The sequence below is a fragment of the Arachis stenosperma genome, chromosome 6 (genome assembly GCF_014773155.1).
Source record: "Arachis stenosperma cultivar V10309 chromosome 6, arast.V10309.gnm1.PFL2, whole genome shotgun sequence".
In the NCBI taxonomy this organism is placed as follows: Eukaryota; Viridiplantae; Streptophyta; class Magnoliopsida; order Fabales; family Fabaceae; genus Arachis; species Arachis stenosperma.
In genome coordinates, this window is record NC_080382.1 from 61853688 (window position 1) to 61859125 (window position 5438).

A 5438-nucleotide genomic window follows, 5' to 3' on the forward strand; every position below is an offset into this window, starting at 1 on the left:
TTAAGACAAGAGACCCCTATTTTCTGTGAAGCTGATGAAAGAACTCTTAGGAGAATAAGAAGAGAAGCCAGAGGAAAGGGAGTCATTGGTGAAGAAGTTTTTGAGGAAGAATACCAAGAAATGGAAGGGAACACTTCCAATGCTAATCAAGAGGGAGTGGCCAACAACAATGGTCAACCATAGAGGAGAGTTTTGGCTTCCTACATATTTGCAAATCCTAGACATTATGGGAGTAGCATCCTTACTCCAAATGTCAATGAATTGAAGCCACAACTCATCACATTGGTCTAAAATAACTGCTCCTTTGGAGGAGGACCACTTGAAGATCCAAACCAACACTTATCCACTTCTCTAAGAATTTGTGATGGTGTGCATCCTGACATCTACAAGCTGTTGCTATTTCCATTCTCCCTCAGAGACAAAGCTATTCAATGGTTGGAGACATTTCCAAGAGAGAGCATCAAGTTTTTGGGATTTTTGGATCACCCACAGACCAATGGCCAAGCAGAGCTTGCAAATAGGGAGTTGAAGAGGATTTTGGAAAAAATAGTGGGGAACACAAGAAAGGATTGGGCCAGAAAATTAGAAGATGCTCTCTAGACATACAGGACAGCCTTTAAAACCCCTATTGGAAAATCCCCTTTCCAGTTATTATATGGCAAGTCCTGTCACCTCCCTGTAGAAGCTTGAGCACAAGGCCTTCTGGGCCACTAAACTCCTCAACCTTGATTCTCAAGCAGCAGGAGAGAAGAGGCTACTGCAACTAAATGAGTTGGATGAGTTTAAACTGGAAGCCTATGAAAATGCTAAGTATACAAGGAAAAGGCTAAGAGATGGCATTACAAAAGGATCTCAAAGAAGAAGTTCAAACTAGGACAGCAAGTACTCTTGTATAACTCCAGGCTCAAAGTTTTCCCTGGCAAACTCAAGTCCAAATGGACTGGTCCCTACTTGGTGACAAAGGTTTTCCCTTATGGAAGCCTTGAACTTCTGGATGAAGCAACAAGGGACATTTTCACAGCAAACGGTCATAGGGCAAAGCATTACTTGGGAGGCCATTGGGACAAAGAAGAAAGCAGTCATGAGCTGGGATGAACAAGGATGAAGAACATCAAGCTAATGACGATAAAGAAGCGCTTGTTGGGAGGCAACCCAACCTGAGGTAGTTCTTTTCATAGCTATTTCAATAAAAGGTGGAGTAGATTTCTCTGTATTGAAAGGAGCTAAGTTTGGTGTTGCACACCAAAACAACTTAAGAATGAATGTATGATTCTAAGTTTGGTGTTCCACCAAAACTCTCCTTAAGAACTCATTACACTCTTCTGCAAGATTTATCACTAGCTCTAGACAATCAAAGAAACTACTAAACACCTGTTTAATTTCTATCATCTGATTAATTTCCTTCAAAAGAACAAAATTTCATGTAACTGGTGCATCATAGACAGTAGCAAGGGACTAAGTTTGGTGTTTCTTCACCAAAGTAAGTTCAAGGACCTACAATAATTCATGCATGCTTGATGAGTGGATTTTTGATGGTATAGAATTTCACAAATAAATTCTCGTTGTAAAGTATAGTTTCTAAACTAACAATAATCCTTTCATACAAACATTTGTTTGTCACAAGTAACAAAACCCTAAAATTTATAAACCAAAGTATTCAAACCTTGGGTCGTTCTCCCTAGGAATTACAATAAAGTGTCTTGTTATTGGTTATGGGGTATATTTTGGGGTTTTTGATGAGAGGCATGACAGATAAATGGTAAGGAAATTCAAATAACAAAAAGGTCTTGGCAAGGTTTGGTGGTCAATGATCTCTACCCTAATCACTAACCATAACATGAGAATTGGCAAGGATCAATCCCATTAAATCATTCTCTAACTAGTAACTAGTAAAGGAAAGTTAAATGAGCTATATCAATCCAAGTCCATAAGTCCTAATTCTCCACCAAATCAATTAGTGAGAACTAGAGTTAATGGCTCCCAATCATCAATTACTTGGACATTAGTAACTCAAGAGTTCCTAAGTTACCTTTCCAAGCCAAGAGCATAAAATTCTACTCTAAAATCCAACCAAGCATTTTGACAAACACTTGGAAGGCACAAAAGGAAAGCATAGTAAAGTAGCAAGGAAAGTAAATCTGCACTACTCAATTACAAGGATTTAAATAACAACAAATTAAAAGAAACACAATTATTATGAATTACCTCAAATTGAATTGAAAGAAAAGATAAGGAACAAGAGTAGATCTACAACAAAGCATAGAAGCAACATAAAGGAAATTACAAAAAAAAGAATAGAAGAATAATGAATGTAACAACAAGGAATTGAGAAGTAGAAGTAGAAGAGAACATAAATTAAAACCTAGATCTCGAAATTCTAATCTAAACCTAATCCGAATTCTAGAGAGAAATGAGAGCTTCTCTCTCTAAAAACTAACTAATCCTAATCCTAATGTGTGTAAAATGATGGAATCCCCTTTGCTCTTCAATCCTTGGTCCTTTTAAAGCACTTTGGTGCCAAAGTTGGTTGCAAACTAGGCCCCACAGCTTCTCAGAATTTGCTGGGCGCGTTTTCATTTAAAAACCATGTGCCAGCATCGACGCGTACGTGTACAGCACGCGTGCGCGTCCTTTGAGTTTTCGCGATCCACGCGTGCGCGTCTAGTGCGCTTGCGCGTGGATAGATGCATCCACATCTTTGACTTTTTTCCATGTGTTCTTCACTTTGCATGCTTTCCTCTTCACTCCTTTGATCCATTCCTAGCCTTTTCAACCTGAAATCACTAACACACACACATCAAGACATCTAGTGGAATCAAATGTGAATAAAGATCATCAAATTAAAGGTCTAAAAGCATGTTTTCACACTTAAGCACAAATTAACGGAGAATCACAAAACCATGCCATTTCCTGGGATAAATATGGGTAAAAGGTCATAAAGTCCCCTAAATGAAGCAAAAGATAAACCTTAAAAATGGGGTTTATCAACCTCCCCACACTTAAACCAAGCATGTCCTCATGCTTAAACCAAGAGAGAACAAAGGATATCAACACTTATTCAATGTGAATAAACTATATGCAATCTAAACTATATGCGACTATCTACATGAATGCAAGTGCTTGGTCAAAATAATTCAATTCCCAAGAGAACATGTATGAGCTTAAGGGCTAAAGCGATAGCAATCAAATCAAATCCACAATTGAATTGAGTTATTAAATATTTTTACAAACTTGCATGAAAGTTGATGATTGTTGGTGGAGACATGTAATTGAGCATCGAACCCTCACCGGATGTGTTTACACTCTAGTCGATCGGTGTTTGGGGTTGATTCACTCAATTCTCCCCTAATCATGCTTTCCAAGATTTGTTTTTCATCTAACAATCAACGATTATTTCATGCATGCATACAAGTATCATGAGGTCTTTTCTTTAGGTTGTAATGGGGCTAAGGTCAAGGTAGGATGCATATTTGGTCAAGTGGACTTGAAATTTGAATCTTTGACAAGTTTAAACTTCTCACCTAACCTATGACAACCTATACAATTAAGTACTAACCTAACTACCCATTCCTCACTTTTTCACATACTCATGCATTCTTTTCTTCATTTCACAACACTTATGCATTGATTCTTATTGAACTTTACTTTGGGGCATTTTGTCCCCTTTTTATTATTTTTCTTCTTTTTCTTTCTTTTCTATTTTTTTTCTATTATTTTTTGTTTTCTTTATCATTTATTTCTTTTTCTCTTTCTTTCCTTTTTTTCTTTTCAAACTAAAATATATACAAGAGCATCAGTGCATATGGTTTTATATTTAATTAACACATGAGTATGTACCCAATTCCCAAATATATAAATACAAAACAAAAACACCATTTTCTCTCAACCAATGTCCCGAGTTTCCCACACTTGAATGATACACAGTCACTAGCCTAAGCTAATCAAAGATCCAAATAAAGGACATTTATTGTTTTTTTTTCTTTAAGGCTTGCAATGTGCTAAAATTATGAATAAGTGGGTTAATCGTAGGATCAAAGTTGGCTAACAAAGGAAGATAAAAGGTAAGGCTATTTGGGTAAGTGAGCTAAATGAAATGATGGTCTCAATCATATAAATACATAAATACACAGAATAATGGACATAGAGAATCAAAGAAATCAAAGATTACAATCATAGAAAGAGAACAATGCACACAAGAAGAAAAATAAGTGGTTATAAGATGTAACTATACAATTGGGATCAAATCTCACAAGGTTGTGTGTTCTTAGCTCAAAATCATGATCCACAATATATATATATATATATATATATATATATATATATATATATATATATATATATAATTCAAGCAAGTTATATGAAAAGTTTTCACTCAAACCAATTGAGATGCCCTATAGATAAATTCTCTGAAAATCTCATTATGTTGACTAAGCTTATTGTGTGTATTTATGCAAAAATTAAGAAAACAAAACTAAAAATCCTAAAAGACCTAAAATGATATACAAAAGTGTTGGGATTAGAAACTTGTCACCTAAAAACGCCGACCGGTCGGACGACCTCCCCACACTTAAAAGTTTGCACCGTCCTCGGTGCACTCAAAGATGAGCAGGGGGTACGGCGACTCTCCGAGTTGCTACCTTCAACTGGTAGGTCAACCGGTGCTGCGTGTTCTTTTTCTCGCTTCCATTATTGCTTGTGGTGTATCATTCATGAAAATAAAAATTACAACACCGTAAGATGAGAAAATACACAAGCAAGGAAGCACACATTGTTGGTATGAGATACGTCACTAGAATGCAGTGGGTGAATTAGTGTGACATTTATGACAAATAGGTGTGTAGGTCCTAAATTGTGCCGTTTAGAACACTCACACACTAACATAAAAAACTATGTCACAATTACACCAAGAAGAGCATGTACTTCACTCATTCTAGCGTGCTTGAGATGCTCTAAACTTGTGGGTCAAAAGAACCAAACAATCAATAAAGAAGCATAAAAGTTGTTCCGAGGGTTACCTGAAACGTGGAGCTCGGTCGTCTGGCAAGACCCGAGGTGGGGGTTCCGTGACCCGAGCTTGATGCGCTGAGCGGCGGGTGGTTGTACCTGCAATGACACTCCGATGCTTAAGTTAGCATGGGTCCAAGCAGATATGTGTAGAATGTAGAATGTGTGTTATACCTGGGTGCTCCAGTGTATTTATAGTAGTTGGCTGTGATCTTCCCTGGATAAGATATTCTTTATCTTATCTTATCTTTTGGGGGTTTTATCCCTATCTTTGTGGAACCGCCTTTCCTAGGCCTTTTCGGCCTTTAGGTTTTTGGGCTTCGTTCCTTTTGATGGGCCTTCTTAGCTTATTTGTCCGAGGTCCGACCTCAGGCGTGGGCCTTGGGATGAGGTCGGACCTTCTATGAACTTACCGAGTTTTGGGGAGCTCGGTC